Raw genomic sequence first — 19584 nt, 5'->3', positions numbered from 1 at the left:
ATTCATGAAGGCCTTCAGCAGACATTTCCTATCTCTTTTGAAAAGTGCCACATAAGTGCTGTGATTATTACGAGTTCTGAGTAAAGAATTTTAGACCCAGGTGTAACCTGGGGTATGCATGCCATCTGATATTCCTGACAAAGCACTATGCCATCCAAGGCAAGGGTCATGGTCCAAAGGGAGACAGTTGAAACTGCTAGTCTTGTTAACCAAAGCTTATAACCTAATATAACATAGGCTCTGAGAAAGTAATCACAGCCAGAGGATAATCGTGTTAGCCTTTATAGTTGGCAACGCCGTATGATAGCAGATGCTTTTAAGTATCCGAAAGTAATGCTGCAATATGGGCTCCATGTATACTTCACATTTCCCAGCCAGAGACTCGGAAATGCATGTCAACTTAGGCCAGAGACTCACCTTGCCGTCTTACATCGCAACATCCAACCTGTGACCAGACCAGGGTTCAAACCAGTAACCCTCTTGTTGTGAGGCAAAAATGCTAACCACTGCACCACTGTGCCCCCACTCCTGAGGATGCCTTGTGATGAAAGGTGTCGTTGAGGTACACAACTGAAGATGCGTCTGAATGGTGGCAATATTGTCTAGTAGTCATCTCCAAGAACATCCCCACTTAAGTTAATTGTAGTGCAGAAACTTCACTCAGTCCAACTAATTTGCAATTTTCTACTAAGGATTATTAAAGTATCTATCTGTCTGTCTATCTATCTGATAGTAGAGAGAGATGGACAACAAATTACCCTAGCCAGATTCTAACTGGAGACTGTGCAGTATAGGATTATAGTAGCTGTTGGTTAAGCTTTCTCAGAAAAGGATCCAACTGCACCTGAAAATTAAAAGACCAAAATGCCCTTGCACAAAATAAATTCATCTGTAAATCCGATCCACGAGGGAATCATTAGACAACTCTGACATGCTACCCTCCTCTGCAGCCTATTGTTACAGACTGAGTAGCTACAAAACAACAGTTAAGGGTCAGTGCCTTGCTAAAGGGCACTTTGATGGCAGTTAATTTGAGCAGAGGAGAGTGTTACCTATTTTCTTCCTCTAACTCAAATCCTCCCAAGCTCCTCTCGAGATTTAAACCCCTGACCCTCAGGCAAAACCCATTTTCCCCATCCTTCAGGCTGAAGCTGCCCTTTACCAACTAACCCCCCTCCCCAGTTCTTGTCTTTAAGTTTGTCCCAAACATTTAGCTCAAGCCATTGTCTGTATGCATCCTTGGCAATCTGCCCAGGACTCTCATTTTTATGTTTTACAGTGGACACACGTATACACATCCCTGTGGCAATGTGAATAATGAGAACATGTACTTGGGAGGAGAGGAACAAAAAGGGAACCAGCGAAGATGGAAGACAGGATAAAATAAAGATGACCTCCTGATATTTTAGAGGTTTCTCAGTACATACAGTATGTTCTCACAGCATGAATGGAGGGTAAAGTGTATATTTAGGCATTCTATTGAAACAGGTACATGTCACCCACTCCCTGATCCATTCTTCCAGGGCCTGGATGGTAGGCTTACCATGAGGAAAGTGGCAATTATTATTTGAAAAGGTGTAATGGGTGTATGTGTAGGCCGGTTGGCATTGTATCTGCTTGTATTTGTGCAATTCTTCCTTTTTTGCAATCAGTAGCAGAGTAAGTAGAGGGTGTCTCTAGAACGTTTCCTTCAAAAGAAGGATTCCTCCAGTATGACGATGGGCCCGATTGACAGGCCCACACTGCCACATTACCATTCAACTCAGAGCTGAGAACAGATATAAAACAACATGAAAAAGGCTTTATCAAGAGTAATTAATTAAATTGCACAAACACACAAACGCCAACATGAAGACAAACTCTGTTGAAACTCTTTTATGCTCACCCTTTTATGTTCAGTCTTAATTGGTCAGCACAATTGGTTATGCTAGCCACCCTTGGCCACATGCGAAGGCAGCGCCTCTCTTTGTTACCGTGCCAGAATGGATACAGGGATCACTGTCGCCATAATCAGCAGGCCATGCTTTGAGGTTTTACATAATAGAGGACCTACTCTCAATGAGCTGCAATCAGTGGTTATGTGTGTGTTTATTTTTGCAAAGGCAGGACAAAATATAATACTTCTTCCCATCCGGTGTCTCTGCCGGTGGGGCTGATTGGGAGAATTCACCCCTGAAGGAAGTGAGCTATGAATTTGATATCCTTTGTTTAATTGTGCTACTTTGGAGATGCAGAGGTCAAACAGATGCAGATGCTCTAACCCCATCATGTCAGAAGAACTCATCCTCGAACACCAGATACACTCAGGAATAATTCACCAATTCCACATTATCTCTGGAGCACCACAGTCACCACATGCTTTGTGCTGAGTAAACAGCAGCGGTTTTCCAGCGGCCACAGAGGCAAAATGATCCGCTCAATGCCCGCCATTTTGTTTATCCTCCAAGCTTGTACTAAAACCAGGGAGTGGAGTGGCAACCAGGCAAACAGCACAGTTCAGCAGCTCAGTTCCATTGATAGGGCAGGGATTGAGAGTAAAGGGTATCTGATTTCCCTGTTTGGCCCACCCGGATAAACACTCGCAACGAGCAGGAGTTAGAGCCTCAGAGCCCTTTGCGGTGGGTTTCCTCATTTTATAACAAGCCTTGTTAACTTTTTTGCCAATTCAGTGTGCTTTGAATTATCCTGCAGATGATTTGAGTCGGGCAACCTTCATCTTTGTCATCCCCCAACCTCCATCCCTTTAACCAAACATTTGATTGTTGTTAGCTGCAGGGGGAAGCTTATAACATTCCATATTCTGCCCATTTGTTGTGTTTTCACGGGAAAGGGAATTGTGTCTCTCCACTGTGTACTTAAGGAAATGCCACCCAAATCCAACAAAAATGTTTATATCCCTGGTCACAGAAGGAAAAGACAAATACACAGAGGGCAATCTGTTTGGAGTGATGAGGTAAAGATAACAAGGATAGAGAAAACAGTATCACGCTGACAGGCACATGTATAAACAGTTTGATAATGATTCAAATGGCTTGTTTAATACATGCAGACTGTGTTGTACAAGTATAAAGCAGGGGAAATGTTAGAAACAGATGAAATTGTCCTTGACAATCACTCAACAAGCGGCTGGAGCTGCAGAGTCAGATGCTTCTTGGACACACGTTTTGGGAACACTGCTCGGTATCGAGCAATGGCCCAGCCTTCCCCCAGCCTTGAGTCCATTTTATTAACAGCCTTTCTCACCCTCACTTTCTATTTTTACCTTTAATCTTCACTTTAACACCCCCACTCACCCAATTTGTGTTTTTGCACATACAATATTCCCACCTTTACATTCTTCTTCATGCTACCATTGCTTTGACAGTAAAAGTGTTTTCCCAGTTCAGTTTTTTTTTCTCACCTACCCACTCCTTTCTTATTTATCCACCTCTCACCTTCTCTTTCATCATATACATTTAATGAGCTTGGAATTACAAAGATCTTTTTTCCAATAGAAAATCGACTTGCTCACATATTCATGATCTCTGATTTTTTTCCTCCCTAGCCCTTTGAACTGAGTTGATGCAATTTGTGTTAGAAATTGCACAACTTCTTAATCAAATAACACACAGATGGAATTTACTATTTCAGTGATATCTCCAGTGTCAATCAAGGATAAATGTTCATAAATCTGCCTAGAAATCAAAGAAAAAAGATGCTCCATCACTTTAGATATAGCATCACACAGATATACTCACTCAAGATGTTTTTACATGAATAACCCAGTGATTCTTGTCTGTACACCTGTAGTAACAATAACTAATGCAGCTTGATTTTTTGTGGTGCAGACTCACCAAAATAGGATATAACAAGCAGGACTCAAGTGGCAAGCTGACTCATACTCTTCAACTTTATACTTCATCACCTAATGAAGAATGGAAACACTAGTGGCAAGAACTGAAAACATACTGACAATGACAAAAAAATAAGATGACCCAAATTCATTAAAGAAAAAAAAAAAAAAAAAAATATATATATATATATATATCCTCTGCTAGCCTCTGAGCTAGGCCCCGGCTCTCCGTTTGGATCCAACTGGAGCACCGAGCCCTGGTTTGTTATTCAGGTTAAAGTGGGATGAAGCAGAGGGTTTGTTGGGCAGCTGAGTGAAGTGGAGCCTGCGGAGGAAACACCGGGACTGTCTGGATATAATAGTCCATGGAGGGGCTGCGGTGTTTGGCTGCACAGATAGGAAACCCTTCGGCTGACAGGACTCTGCTACTTTGTTTATCTCATGCATTCCTTGGACTTCTGGTTTCCCTTTTTGCATTATTTTCTCTTACGCAGGCACAGAACGTACGTGCTACTTGGCCGTCGGATGTGGTCTGTGTAGTGTGTTCAAATGCAACTGACACAGGGCGACGTGGGGAGATGTAGACGATGCAACAGTTGCCGCTAGTTCTTTGACGTCGGTTTGGTGTGTCCGCATCTTTACAACTAACCAGGTGAGAGCACAACTGAAGAAGATCTGTGTTAGGAAGGCCGCAGGTTCAGATGGCATCAGCCCCAGACTGCTCAGGGACTGTGCTGACCAGCGGTGTGAGGTGTTGTCGCACATCTTCAACCTGAGCCTCAGTCTGGAGAGAGTTGGGACCCGGTGTCCCACAGGGGACAGTGCTCTCTCCTTTCTTGTTCACCCTGTTCACATCTGACTTCACTCACAACACATGTAATTGCCATCTACAGAAATTCTCCGATGATACGGCCATTGTTGGGTCTGAGGGGAATGAACAGGAATATCGGCAGGTCATGAAGGACTTTTTCGACTGGTGTGGGCTAAACCACCTGCACTTGAACGCCAGTAAAACAAAGGAGATGGTCGTCGACTTCTGGAGAAAGGCACCTCCAACAACACAGGTGAACATCCTAGGTACGGACATTGAGACTGTAACATCATACAAATACCTGGGTGTTCACCTGAACAACAGACTGGACTGGGCAGACAACACTGATGCCATATACAGAAAGGGAAAAGTTGGCTACATCTGCTAAGACTGAGGTATTTTGGGATCTGTAGACCACTTTTAAAGACCTTTTATGACAGCATTGTAGCATCAGTTGTTTTTTATTCTGTTGTGTGTTGGAGGGGGAGGGGCTCGGAAAGGGACAGGAAAAAATAAACAAGCTGATCAAGAAGGCTAGTTCTGTCCTGGCAAGCCCTCTTGAGTCTGTTGAGCAGGTGGGTGAGAGGAGAATGTTGCATAAACTGACATCTACAATGGACAACTCCTCCCAGCCCCTGCATGTGACGGTGAGCGCCCTGGAAAGCTCCCGCAGCGGAAGACTGAAACACACCCAGTGCAAAACAGAGCATTTCAGGAAGTCCTTTATCCCGATGGCAGTTAGACTTTTTAACAGTTCTGTGTAGTTTGTATTGCTGTTGTGGTTGTTGATGCTGTTGTTTCTGCTGTCATTATCAAGTACCAGTTACATTACATCACAGCCATCCACTGTAGCACTTAACTCACTGCACTTTAATATGTTATTTTATCCATCAGGCAAAGTACAGATTTTTATGTTTTTTTTAAGGTATTTATTTATTATTTGTCTGTCCTGTATCCTCTTTTATATTAGGCTGCTGTGACAAATGAACAAACAAAAAAAACAACAACAAATAAAGTCTACCTTACCATACCTTTGTAAACAAAGGTGATGAACATGGTAAATGTTAACCCTGCAAAACATTAGCATGTTAGCATTGTCATTGTGAGCATGTTATGATGCTCATGTTAGCATTTCGCCAGTAGTACCACTGTGCTTCAGTACAGCTTCTCTGAGAGCATGGCTATAGACTGCTTATGTGTGGTTTATAGTTTTGAGCTTCACATATCAGAAAATGACTTAATCACCCACTTGCATCAGCAAATTTTTATTGTACCAAATCTCACGGCAATCCATCCTTTGCTGAATGCTCCAAAAGTTGTTGCAGCACTGGGTCATGTCTCTGAATTTTTGTAACCAGGCTCGTGCTGCACTTTTCAGTTTGGTGGGATGACTGGCTGAGCAGGTTTGCCTGCACAGACATCTGTATATAAGCAGCAGTCATAATTACAGTACGCAAATGCAATGTTTGGCAGTACGTCAGTGTTTACAGTGTGTTTTCACGGCCAACTTAGAAAATACTGTTGCTTTGTCAATGATGTGGCATCAGATACTGACATAGAGAGACATCTGTTGTTTCTGATGCTACCAGCCACAACTGAACTCCGCCGAATACCACTTTGTCAGTGGATGTTCATACCTATGCACCAAGACGCTTTTTGCGGTGATGTGTTACTCACTCACTGCTATTTCTGATGCTCCCAACAACTACCATAGTATAAAGAGCAAGAAAGGCCCTATGGAGCAGGCAAAAGGTGAGGTGGATGGGACAAACAAACACTAGACTTTCGCCTAAGAGCCCACTGTTTATTTCCCGTGTGAAACCAAAAGTCAGTAGAGTTATTGTAAAAACAAAGTAGTGTGCTACTGTGTAGCAAGCTACAGTAGTAACTAACATCACATGACACATGTCACCTACTGTAAGAGCTATACTTAAACCACCATTTTTTTTTCTAAAACTAACCAGTGACTTTTGTTGCCTAATGTCTTGATGAAATAAATGTACATATGAAGTGTTTTAGTAGTAAGTAGTAAGAGTTTTTTTGAAGACTATGCATCTAACACGCAGAAACTGTACATTTCCTGCGAAACTGGAAGTGTATTTTGAAAAGACACAATGCATATTAAAAGTGTCAAATGTTAACCTGGAAATCCAGATGCCCCGCCCCTAGCAAATTCGAATTTGCACTGCATGGGAATCTGGCCCCGATGAGCAGAGCCCATTGAATCGCAAATCGGACCAATCAGATCAGTTTATCTGACAGAGGCAGGCTCTGGGCGGGCGTAACATGATGACGACAGCGCTGCACCATAGGAATCGAAAAGTAAACAGCCAAGATGGCAGCTGCTGAAGGACCGCGTCCATTTAATTTAGCTTTGGAAGAAACACTAAGCCAACTACACTTACCTTTTTCCTTGAGAGAGGAACAGAAGGCTGCCCAGAAGCCTTCGTTTCCAGGAAGGATGTTTTTGTTGTTTTGCCGACGGGATACGGCAAAAGCATAATATATCAGTTAGCCCCACTGTTCGTCAAACAAATGGGGCTTAATGCAATGAATATGTCACCTTGTTTTTTGCTCTGATTGGCCATCGTGCTACCCATTTGCGTGCGGCGGCATTTGAAATGCCTCGGTTAGTGCTGCCTCTTGGGTACGCAGGGTGTATCGGTGAGGGCCAGACTCAAAATCTTTCTAGATTTGAGTCTGGATTTCCAGGCTAGTTAAATGTGACACCATCTGTTAATGTCCAAAACTGACACATCAGGCCACCTAGCACATCATATTTTAACGTTTAGGCCAACTTACAAAGCAGTGGTAATGTGTGGGGATGAGAACATATTTGGCATTTAATACTGTTGCCAGGCAGCCTACTTTTCTGGCAACGTTCTTCTCGTAACACTTGTTGACTTATTGCTTATCCTCAAAATGTTTTACTCGGACACTCCCTGTTGTTCAAAGCATATTGCATTAATGCCATTAATGCCTCTATGCATGCTCATAGCTCTTGTGCCTGCGGAAGCCTGCACCACGGAGTATAAACAAAGCTTTAGTCTTACTGTAATGTCTTACAGATCATCCTTTATTTCTGTCCCATACTCCCCTTCTTCCAGCAGTATCAGTGGCCTCTTGTCCTCCCCATCAGGCTTCTCTCAGTTTTTACTGAAAGATTCCCTCCTGGACACCGTGCCTGTACAGTTGGAGATACAGTATACTGAACATCAACTACAGCAGAATACTAATGTCCATTGATCTGTTGGAGACATAATATTTCAATCAAAAAGGGACAGCATCCTCCAAGCCTCCAAACTTGTTTCGATCAATGTGCAATAACCATAAAAGCTATCGAGCTGAGCCTGGGGGGGGGGGGTAACAATCATGTACAATTAAATCAAAGTTTACCACTCAGCAGTGCTATCCATTCACATATCNGGGGGGGGGGGGGGGGTTAACAATCATGTACAATTAAATCAAAGTTTACCACTCAGCAGTGCTATCCATTCACATATCCATCCAACTGGCCTCATTTGGCTCTGTTCAAAGTCTGTGAGGAAACATACTGTGTTCATCAGAGAGAGACAAAGGCAGTAAAACTTGTTTCTTGCTACCTCTTAGAGGAAGGCAGGAGTTAATTAAAATGTGAGACACCTCGCTGAATATCTTTAGCACTGTTTCCAAGCAGGCTTCTCAACGCCCAAGAGTAAAGGAGGGGATGGGGAAAGATTTTGAGTAGGTGAGACAGAGAGAGAAATGAGTTGGAGGGCGGCAAACGCAGCACTATTTCAGCATGCAGATCTGACTGGACAGGCTGAAGCTGCAAATTGCTTTTAGCAGTCAATTTCTCACCTTAATTAAAAGAGGGGAGAGCTCCAGCTACAGGCTACATCACTTTCAGCATCTGCTTTCCATGATAAAAGTGAGACAATGGTGTTTTTTTTTTTTTCTATTTTCTGCCTCCAACCTCCTGTTGATAAACCGCTGAGTGGTGTTGAGTCAGGTCAAACACTGATGCTTAACCTGTGGTGTGAAACCTCAGTGGGCTGAATGGCAATTAAATGTGCTTTTGCCAGCTTGTCCTGTGAATGCTGCGGCCCCCACTTTCTCTCTCTCTCTCTCTCTCTCTCTCTCTCTCTCTCTCTGAATCTCTCTCTGTCTCTCTCTCTTTTTTGTTTGTTTAGTCAAACCTGCAGTGGCATTATAGCTGCAGAAGCCATTGGTGGCTTGGTTAATTAAACCAACAAATCATCCATCTGGAGAGTCCTTTTGTCCACATTGATCGCTGCTGGAAAATGTTTTCAAATGATTGCTTATAATGAATACAGCAGGAGGCATTTCTATTCAAAGTAATGTTTTGCCTTATCACTCTCTACAGTAATAGATTAAATAAATATAACATGCAATTTTACAACCTTTATGTAGGGTTTGATGTTGTGTGTTGTTAAAGGCAAAAGAGCATCTACATATTTCAGGCTCTTGGTGCCTTTGTGATTTGTTGTCTTACAAAATTTAAATGCTAAGACTGCAATGCTCCCACAGAAGAGGTAAGGCTGTTTATATGTTTGCAGTGCGAAATTGTGTTCAGACTGAACAACCTCATCAGAGCAACCTCATTTGTTTCAATAAGGCCGCTATGGTGGGCTGCACAGGGCTCACACAGGAAGAAAAGCAAGGTCATTTAGCAAAAATGTACAACCCGTCTCATCCTCTGCAAATAGAATAATTGCAAGGGCACATTCCTGGTAGATTACTTAATAACATGAAGGCCATGTTTCCACTGTTTACCAGGTGATCATTTGGGGTCCGGGAGACCCCAGACTCTCTGAAACAGATCACGCCTAACATATTACTACTTTATCACTTTTATACTTCTACTATGGTTGATCTTGACCTGAGAGCATGTTTCCAAACCAGTAGTTAGCTACAAAAAATAAAAAAAATAACTTCTGCATTTTTCCAAAATTTCAATCAAAGCCTTTCTCAGACATGCACCGCTTTATACTACTATGAAGGATGTTGCAATATTTCTGTGTCACTTTCAACATAGCATGAGTCTGCACTGAATACTGTGAGATTAACATAAAGGCTACAGTAGCACAAAACAGGAAGACGAAGATTAAATGTGCATCTTGTTATGATTTCTAAAATCTCAACAACCTGATCTCACAGAAATACATGAAATGACCACGACCTCTTAACACCACATTCTGTGGTGGCAGCACATAATGGGTTGAAATTACGTGCCGGTAACACGGAAACAATGCCAATGTAAAGTCAATTAGGATCCTTTGTCGTGGTGTACACACAAATTCCCTGGTTCAACAATGTCACCTCAACCTCATTTTCCTCAATGATATCTTTAACATTGCAGTGTACACACAAAAATACTAAAGTGTTCTTGATATTAAAACGGCAAATATATTCCTCTGTCATAATTTCCCCTCAAGAATAATAATAATAATAATAATGATAATGATAACATGATAGTTCAGCTTTACTAGATATTTGATATATTCAGTAGATTTTTTTTTTACGATCCTATTTGACAACTCTACAACCGGAAGATCTACCTTCCCAAAAATGCCGTTTCTAGAGTACAACCTAAAATATCTGAAATTAACCATCATCCTTACTTTCTCTTAACATAGTTCATCTAGGTGCAGTGTCATTACTAGTTCAGCTTTACTAGATATTAGATATATTCAGTAGATTTATCTTTTAACAACCCTATTTTACAACTCTACTTACAAGCCGGAAGAACTACCATCCCAAAAACGCCGTTTCTAGAGTACTAGCTAAAATATCTGAAATTAAACAACATTCTTACTTTTTCTTAACATAGTTCATCTAGGTGCAGTGTCATTACTAGTTCAGCTTTACTAGATATTAGATATATTGGGTAGATATATCTTTTTACAACCCTATTTAGAACCCTGCTTTGCAAATCAGAAGAACTACAACTATGTTGCTGATATGTATCAAACTGCATGGCACGGTCCCAGGGAACTGTAGCTTTTAAAAAATATAAGTGTTTTTCCTGGATTTGGAAGTTGTTAATACTGAATTCAGAGTACACTGTGGATTTTAAGGGGGATGGTAAATACATTTGTGTAGTCAGATTTTAAATATCTAATTTCTAAATGGGTGAAAATTAATATCATCTATATTTTCCCCTATCTGACAGCACCCCCAGTTGTTGACTACACTCACATGATAGTTGAGGTCAAGAGCTCTCTATAACAGTTGGTCCCATGTCTGTTACCCCTTTTTTTGCTGAATTATAAGCTTTCAAAGGTCAAAGGTCAGCTTTTCAAGGTCAATATTTCAAAGCAGGAGCCACGTAGAATCTTCATACTAACATATGTTACTCTCCAAGTTGAGACCTTTCCAATGATGTATTTGGTTTAGCTCTACGACAAAGTTTAGATTTTTTTCATTTTTTGGACACAAGCCATGCCAGATCTAGTTTCAGAGAGCACTTTGAAGGCCCAGTGTATAAAATGAGTTTTGTTTGTTTTTTTGCTTGATTTTTTTTATCATTTTTACTGTAGATAGTTACTTAAATGAGTCATCCTCAGATAATACAATACTACTAAAAAGTAAAACCAATAATAACAATAATGAAATAAGCAAAAATAATATTAAAATTATATTTAAATTTTAAAATCTATTTACAGAGTGGAATGGTGTGTCTAAATAGAAAATTTAGACACACACTCTACATTTGATTGTATGAAAATTGCTCTCTTAATAAAGATTGATTGATTGATTGATTGATAATAGTCCGGAAATTCTGTCTTCATCCCGTTTATATTGTCATGGTACAAGATTTGATGCACACACACGCACGCACGCACGCACGCACGCACGCACACACTTTTATTTTTTTTTTAAAGAATATTTTTGTGGGCTTTTTGCCTTTAATGACAGGACAGAGAGTGAAATGGGGAGACAGAGAGAGAGAGAGTGGGGACGGACATGCAGCAGAGGGCCGCGAGCCAGATTCAAACCCGTGGCCGCTGCAGCAAGGCAATGCCTCTGTACATTGGATGCAGGCATTATCCACTATGCTACTGACGTCCCCCACACACACACTTTTCTTAACAGAGATAGTGGCGTTTGGATTCAGTTGCGACAGACGGGTGGCAATTTGAAATGGAATGAAGCCCACGGATGGCAGATAGTACAAAAGAGTAGTCGAACGCGCCACATCCGCCCACAGCACAATGCTCTTAAAGCCCTATGCTACCAAGCTGGCAAAATACATTCATTTTATTTTATGACCTTGACATTAACCTGTCATAATTTTGAGTTATCATGGACACTTTGTGTTTTTGTGTATATACAGGAATGTTAAAGATATCATTGAGAAAAAATGAGGTCAACGTGACGTTGTTGAACCAGGGAATTCGTGTGTACAGCACGACAAAGGATCCTAATTGACTTTACATTGGCATTGTTTCCGTGGTACCGGCACATAATTTCAACACATTACGTGCTGCCACCACGGAATGTGGTGCTAAGAGGTCGTGGTCATTTCACGTATTTCTGTGAGATCAGTTTGAATCTCAATCTTCATTTCTTATGCACAAAAAAAGTAAAATCTAATAAACTTTTAAAACTGTGAAAGAAACAGTTCTTGAGATTCTTCTCAGATCTGAGTCAAAACAAATTTACATTCATGCCACCTATGTAGCTAACAACATAACCTTCCAGCAAATTGCTTTATGTGCAGCATGAGGGCAAACAGGAATGAAATCAGAGTCTCAGCTTACTGTCCTGTCTTCAGTGCTTGTGCATCTGTCTGATGTTTTAAAACAGGCAGCAGAATTTTGCTCTCTAAAAATGGTAAATGAAGACATTGATAGAAATGTAGATTGGATTAACTATGAGAAGCAAGGCAATCGTTAATACTCAGGTAAATACATTTTTCAGATCCATCAGCGATGCAGTCTGTTAGAGTTTTTATAGGGATGCACTGACTCATTAACTGCACATCAGTACTGACTGATATTTGCCTGTTAATTACTATCGGCAAATAAGAGGACATTCACTGACGGCAGTTGCTGATGTTTTTTTGTTGTGTCCCGTCAATTTTGCGAAAAATCAGGGCTCAAGCATCACAGTGTCTCAGTGTCCCAGGGACAAAACAAAACCATGTTTGAGATGAACAGAGATCTTCTCCAGGACTCCTTCGAGACAAAAGGACGCAGTAAACTCACTTTCAACACATCAGAGGATGCACCATATTGTTTCACTGATAATGCTACATTCAATAAATTTGTGTTGACATTGGCAGAAGGAGAGCTAGCTATTAGCTATTGGCAGCCAGTTGCTAGAATCAACAGCTGATGGAGGTTGCATTGAGCACAGACGAAAAATAAAGTATCAACTGTTGTTTGTGGACTGCCATTTTTGCATTTTGGCTGTCTTTCAACTGTTTTTTTTTTGTTTTGTTTTTTGGAGCCAGACATGACCATGTTTTGACAAGAGGCTGGAGCTGTGGAGATGCAAGAAGTGGATCTGACTCACAGACTGTTGCGACGACTCACAGACAGCCTTTCACTCTATCGGACCCATCCTTAAATAACTTTGGGCCTTAAAGAGGCAACAGATAGAATTGTTTCCTAAATATATCATTATGAAAATAATGTGGGTTGCACAGGGTAGTGGCCACAGTAAAATCAGACTATCAGCATTTACATGGGTCACTTAGTGGCTTTGCAATCTTTGCAATAAGCGTCTGCCACCGGTGCCGAAGTTTCGCGGAAAAAAACTGCTTTACAACAGGAAACGCGTCATGTACTGCGAAACTGGTCGGTCAGCCAATCAGGACTGGAGCTGGTCCTTATGAGGAGTTGGGCATGACATAGTTGAGTCACGAGCACAATGGCAGACGGACAAAATTTGGAAACAAGTGAAAAACGGCCTAGGGAAAGAAAACAAGCTCCTCTGTCTGAGGAGGCAAAGAAAAGCAAAAAGGAGAGTGATAAAAGAAGAGGAAAAACGAGTAAACCTCAGTCAGGTGTTCAAGAGATGGAGGGAGCTCTGTGATCAAAGAGGCTTCAAAACTGATGTCCAGCTAGCTTTCTTTCTAATGGATCAGTAGGTAACACGGCTAAATGTTAGCTAGATGAGAGAGGACTGTACTGTACTGGCTGCTAGTTAACTCCTAGCTGGCCAGCATCGCAAATCGCCGCAACCAGGGACCGGGTAGTGAGTGTTGGTCGGCTGACATCCTTATTGCCATTCTGCCATTCAGCCCTCGGACAGTGATATCCCCCCTTCCTTCTGTTGTCTTCTCACGGAGGCAGCTATCGACAGAGCATCAAAATCAGTTAACGTTAGTCCACACAGCTCTCCCAAGCTGGCCTGGAGAGCAGGGAGATCATGTCGGTCACTGGCCATAAATGTGAGGGCAGCCTTCGCAGCTACTGGGCACCCAGCATCTCCAATCGGGAGAAGTGGAGTAAAATGCTCTCCTCCACTCCAGAAAACGGCCACAGTTTGTCTGGTGAACGCCTCTCCTCTGTCAATACACTCTGCCAGCAATTTAATAATATTGATGCCAGTTGTCACATTTGAATATTTTAGTAGTAAGCCATGTTCTAAGCGGGATAATGTATAGTGAGCCGGTGACTGTTGAAAAATAACTCCCCACAGGGGAATGGAGTTATTTTTTTTTTTCAACTGTCACCGGCTCACTATACATTATCCCTATGTGTCTACTGTTGTTTGTACTGATACTGTGCATATTGGTATAATTTACTTTGAGTTGTTTGTACTGGTACTGTGCATTCTGGTATAATTATTTGCATTACTATTTGTTTTTTCTTCAGATAAATTTGATAATTGTTGCTCGGTCTCTTTACTCATTTATTTAGAATAGTGTCCACATACCTTCTCATTCTACATAAGCATAGAGGTATACTGGTGGCTTTACAGCCTACATTTTATTGATTATCTCTGATCACCACGGTCAATTTGGTCACTGCGACAGTGCGAGCAACACCACTGACGCTAGGTGGCGCCAAGCTAAAAAAACAATGAATTCTATCTGTTGCCTCTTTAATAAAAATGTAAACTGGTGATTATAAAATAAATTCACCCCCTATAGTTGTAAAGAATGATAAAATTAACTATAGAGACCAAAACCAGGCTGTAAACATGTTCATCTTTGCTGTAAAGTTTTAACATGGGAGTCTATGGGAATTTACTCGATTTTAGAACTAGCCTCAAGTGGCCATGCGAGGAACTGCTGTTTTTGGCACTTGTGCATTGGCTTAATTTTTCAGCCTTGGAGGTTGCTGCCTGGCATTGAGTTACATTATGAAACATTTCAAACTCCTCCATAAAAAGGAGAATTGAGCAAAGGTAAACTATAATGTTCAAATGATGTGTTCAAATGTTATCTTGTAAAATGTAGCTGTTGGCGAGAAACGTGGAAAAAATGTAGTTGTTTAAAGGGAAAAAAATTGTTGATTTTTTTTACAATAATATAAAAATGTATATTAGAGAGGAAATTATGATATATATATTCTCATGTTATCTATAATTATGGCTTTTCAAGCAGTTATTTTAAAAAAATAGAAGGTTATTTTGAAGGTTGTTTCACAAATGTTTTGACTGAAATTGGGGTAGTGTAATGAATGTCTGAATGAGTTTAAAACAATAAAAATGTTTTCATAATGAACATTTCTTTGTTCCTCTGGCCCAAAAGAGGGAATTAATAAAACAGAAAAAAAACATTGGTATTGGCTATTGGCCAAATTGTTTCTTTAAACTTTGGTACTGGCTCAGAATTCACAATTTCTATGCTGGCCTTTGATGGACACAGCCCATAAATGTCAGTCTAGTTTGCGGCAAATGAAAGCATTTTCACTTCACAAGTTAAACATTGAGGTTTAATATGGTCAGAAGAAGTAAAGAAAAAAAAAGTTTGTAGAGGAAAAATAATGATTGACCTTGCAATTATAAATACATATCTTTACACATGTAAACAAGGCAACAGTATAGCCAGATTATCTTGAGGACTTTATTGGATGGTAAAGGTAAAAGTGAGCATACACAAAATATCACTTATCAGGCTGTTCTGACAAATTATATTCATATGTTTTCCTACGAAAAACAATGTACACAAATTCATACATACCCTAGGTATTTTAAAAGACTGCGATCACATGACCAATGCGCTATAGGCAGTAAACAAGGAAGCAGTCTCGAGTGCTTGCAAGGAGGCAGGTTGAGGAGGTGGATGGCTCACAAAAAAAACAGACTTTCGCCTGGGACTCTGTTGGAGTCATGTCCACATTTGTGTGAACTTTGAATTTAAAATATGTCCTCACCATGTTTCTTTTCCTAAACCTAACCTTTGTAACTTTACTTGCCTAAACCTAACCCCCGTAACTTTGTAGAATATCATATGAACTGTTGTACATGCATTTTTCTGAGGATATCATATGAACCATTCTTTGAGAATATGTTGCACTTATCCACCATTGCACTTGAAAACCACGAGTGCACACAACTAAGGCAAGTACAGGAGGTCAAAGTTGAACCAGGATGTTGGGCTGTAAAATGTGATGGATATTAACAGTTTAGGTTGTAATTTTGAAGTTTACATGTCTGATCCACAGACTGCCTGTTTTGTTTTTTTTTCCTCTTCGGACCTATTTTTTAGCAATGTAGCCAATAAAACCCAAGGTGTAATTATCTATCAGCCTGTTACATTAACGTTGACTTCAGTTTTATTGTGTGTCAAATAATCTGTGATATCAACTCCCCATATTCTGACAGGACCTTAGCTCAGAGCTGTAAGCTGCCCTCCTCCCTGCCTTTGTACATTCTCATCTTCTCGTAAAATACTTGATAATGTTGGCTACGATTAACAGCCTCTGTGAGGAAATGTTGAGATCCTGTATTGACAGAATCATAACAACAATCTCAGGATTCCCTGACGGATCAGAACATAATTTTACTTTGTCCATAATCTACATTCTTGATCACAGCAAGCCTGTTCCTGACACTGTGCATGATGGGAGAAGAGATATGTTTCCTGTTGGCAGTTGAGAAATGACATGGATGAATGTCAAAGAAAAACATTCAATTATCTTAAGCAGGTTTACACAAGTGATTGCCCTGTTGATGGGGGGCGAATGAGGGGGGCGAATGAGGGGGGCGGGGTGGGGGGCGCACTGAGACGGGACATAGGGAGTACAAATGGTCGGCNGGGGGGCGAATGAGGGGGGCGAATGAGGGGGGCGGGGTGGGGGGCGCACTGAGACGGGACATAGGGAGTACAAATGGTCGGCTGGAGGTCGGTTTGATTTGATGGGATTCGTTCTGATGGGCCAAGTTGAAGTTTCCTCTTTTTGGTAACGGCTAAAGAAGGAGCAACAAATTACTCCTTGTTGGCTGAGGCCAGTGTGGAAATCTGATGAGGGAAAATTACACACCACATCTGCCCTCGTTTTGGGGCAAAACGTGCCTAAAACCCTAATTCTGTAGTTTAAAGGTTGCTTTAGAAGAGTCTGTATGAGAGTGCACTGAAAAAGAATGCCTTTGTGAAGAAGTGCGTACATGCGTATGTTTGCGTATGTACTGTACAATCTCCAGCCAGCTGTCACTCAGTTGTCACTGATCAGAAGAGGCACGTTTCATAGCCCCGCTGGATTAAGGGAGGAGAGGGAACATTCAACTGATGCTCGAGGCTAATCAGGCTGTTTGTTCTTGCCCCATTTTCAGAGTCCAAGTAAATTGGATGATTAAACTCTTTAAACCTTGACCTTGGGCTAATTATTTATGGGTGGGGGAAGAGGTGAGTTTGGAGTTCACAACCAGACTGACAGGCTGACATGCGTCATGTCTACATGAAGTTGGACTTGAAGGTTGCAGTTTAGCAGAGGGAGCTGAAGGAGAAAGATAAGGTTGGAGAGCAGAGGAGCTTTTGGGAGCTGGCTTGGCAGAAAGTACTACTGACATTACAGTTTTATAGTAAGGTCTCTGTCTCCAGGCTACCTCTCTAGCTTACCCTTGATCAAGAGAAAAAACATAGAGTACATACTGTATACACACACTCACCCATGCCCCTCAAGATTTGAAGCTTGATTTTTCACCTCTGGAAATGTGAAACACTAATGTATTCCTTTGACAGCTACATACTACATGCTGTACATACTGTAAATGTGTCAGTATGCTCTCTCTCTCTCACACACACACACACACACACACACACAGGCACACGCACGCACACACACACTATGAGGGGTCAAACATTTCACCCAACCACACTACAACGCGTCACTTGCGCCTACTTAGGACACATCAGATCTAATCAAACCGCGTGAGCGCACGCCTACATAGGGTTACTATGGAGACACGAGTGTTACACGCACGCCCGCTACATGACGCGCAGGCGTTGTTCGCTCCACTCACATGACGCGCTCACACGTCTTTTCAGGACGCGTGCACAGCGCGTTACAAACGCCACACATACACTACACGTGTGAATCTCGCACACACACAGTGCATGAACACATCATTAACACCTGAACGTGTCAAATTACTTTGGCAAACTGTCTGTCTCCATAGTTTACACGTGCAGGCAGGCGTGTGTGCGTGTGCTTCGCAAGAGTGGAATGAATGAATGAATCAAGTCGCTGCAGACATAAGCCTGCATATACACACGCATGATTTTTTTTAATCTTTATTTTATCCTCACAAATCAGAGCTACTGACCACCCTCGATGTCTGGCTGTGGTTTAAAAATATTTAACTAAGATAATATATAGGCTACAACAGCCTAATTGTGAATATATAGCCTTTTATTGAATTGGATCCTAAATGCTGCAAACCTCCATCTGTATGTTTTTAATCATCATTTTTCGCATTTTGCCCTTTTGCAAATTTGACTGTTTATGGAAACAGCTTTTCAGACATCCTTAAATGGGTTTAAATGGGTTAAATTCACTCGAACTTTCGCTGCCAGGTTGAGAGCGGGGAACACTCAGTGTTGTTCATGCTGATGTCTTGTCAAGTCTTTCCTTACTATCTAGATTTATATTTTATTCCTGCTGTAAAAAGCCTATATGCCTGAGGGACATTCAGTTTTGGGATGACGTAAAGTAGGCTAGAGATATTCCGGATATCCACGGATTTGGGTCATTCAATTTTAATTATTAGGGTAATTAATAGCGGATAGGGTACGGGCGGATTAAAACCAGCAGACTTCTGTGTTATACTTTCCCAAACTATAGGCTTTATTGTGTGTAGAACCATTTTCTACAGGCGGCGGCTGGCTTAACTCGTCAATAATGCGCTGAGAAAAATGTTTGAAGTCCAAAAAAAAGTAATTTATGACAAAAAAGTCAACAAAACAGGTTTCAAAATTCAAATTATATTTCGTTCAAACGAAATCTTCAATATGACACCTTATTTTTGGTTACTTTTCTTTCAAACATTTTTTTAAAGATGTGCACTCTACAGACTGTAAGCCGAGCGTGCTCAAAAACCTCGCTCCATGCGGTGCTTTCTGTTATAACTGACAGGACTGCAAATACAAACACAAACACTTAAGATGTCATACTTTAAAACAAACTCTTAACTGGCTGGATCAACGAGACCCTCCACCCTCTTTGTGGCGCTGGTCTGACCCGGCCGTATGCAGTGGAGGTTCCAGCGCTGGAACACCAAGCGGCTGACAGCGTGACAGACGCCCGCACACACAAAGCTGGAAAGCGGGAGGACACTCCTAATTCCCCGATCCTTAACTAACCTCCACCCTACCCCCGGAACTTCTCCGCCTACGCTGGCTGTCTTCTCCCCCCCTCCCGGCTGTGAATGCAATAAAGGTGGCTTCGTCGGGCACTTTACAGCAGCTCCGCTTCCCAGAGCCAAACTGTCGCTCGCTCGGATCTCCTTTCTCAGTTCGTGCCCTGCAGTCAAGTCCAGC

This window comes from Epinephelus moara, chromosome 7 (genome assembly GCF_006386435.1).
Source record: "Epinephelus moara isolate mb chromosome 7, YSFRI_EMoa_1.0, whole genome shotgun sequence".
Lineage (NCBI taxonomy): Eukaryota > Metazoa > Chordata > Actinopteri > Perciformes > Serranidae > Epinephelus > Epinephelus moara.
The sequence above is the reverse complement of the archived record's forward strand: the minus strand, read 5'-3'. Positions refer to the sequence as shown.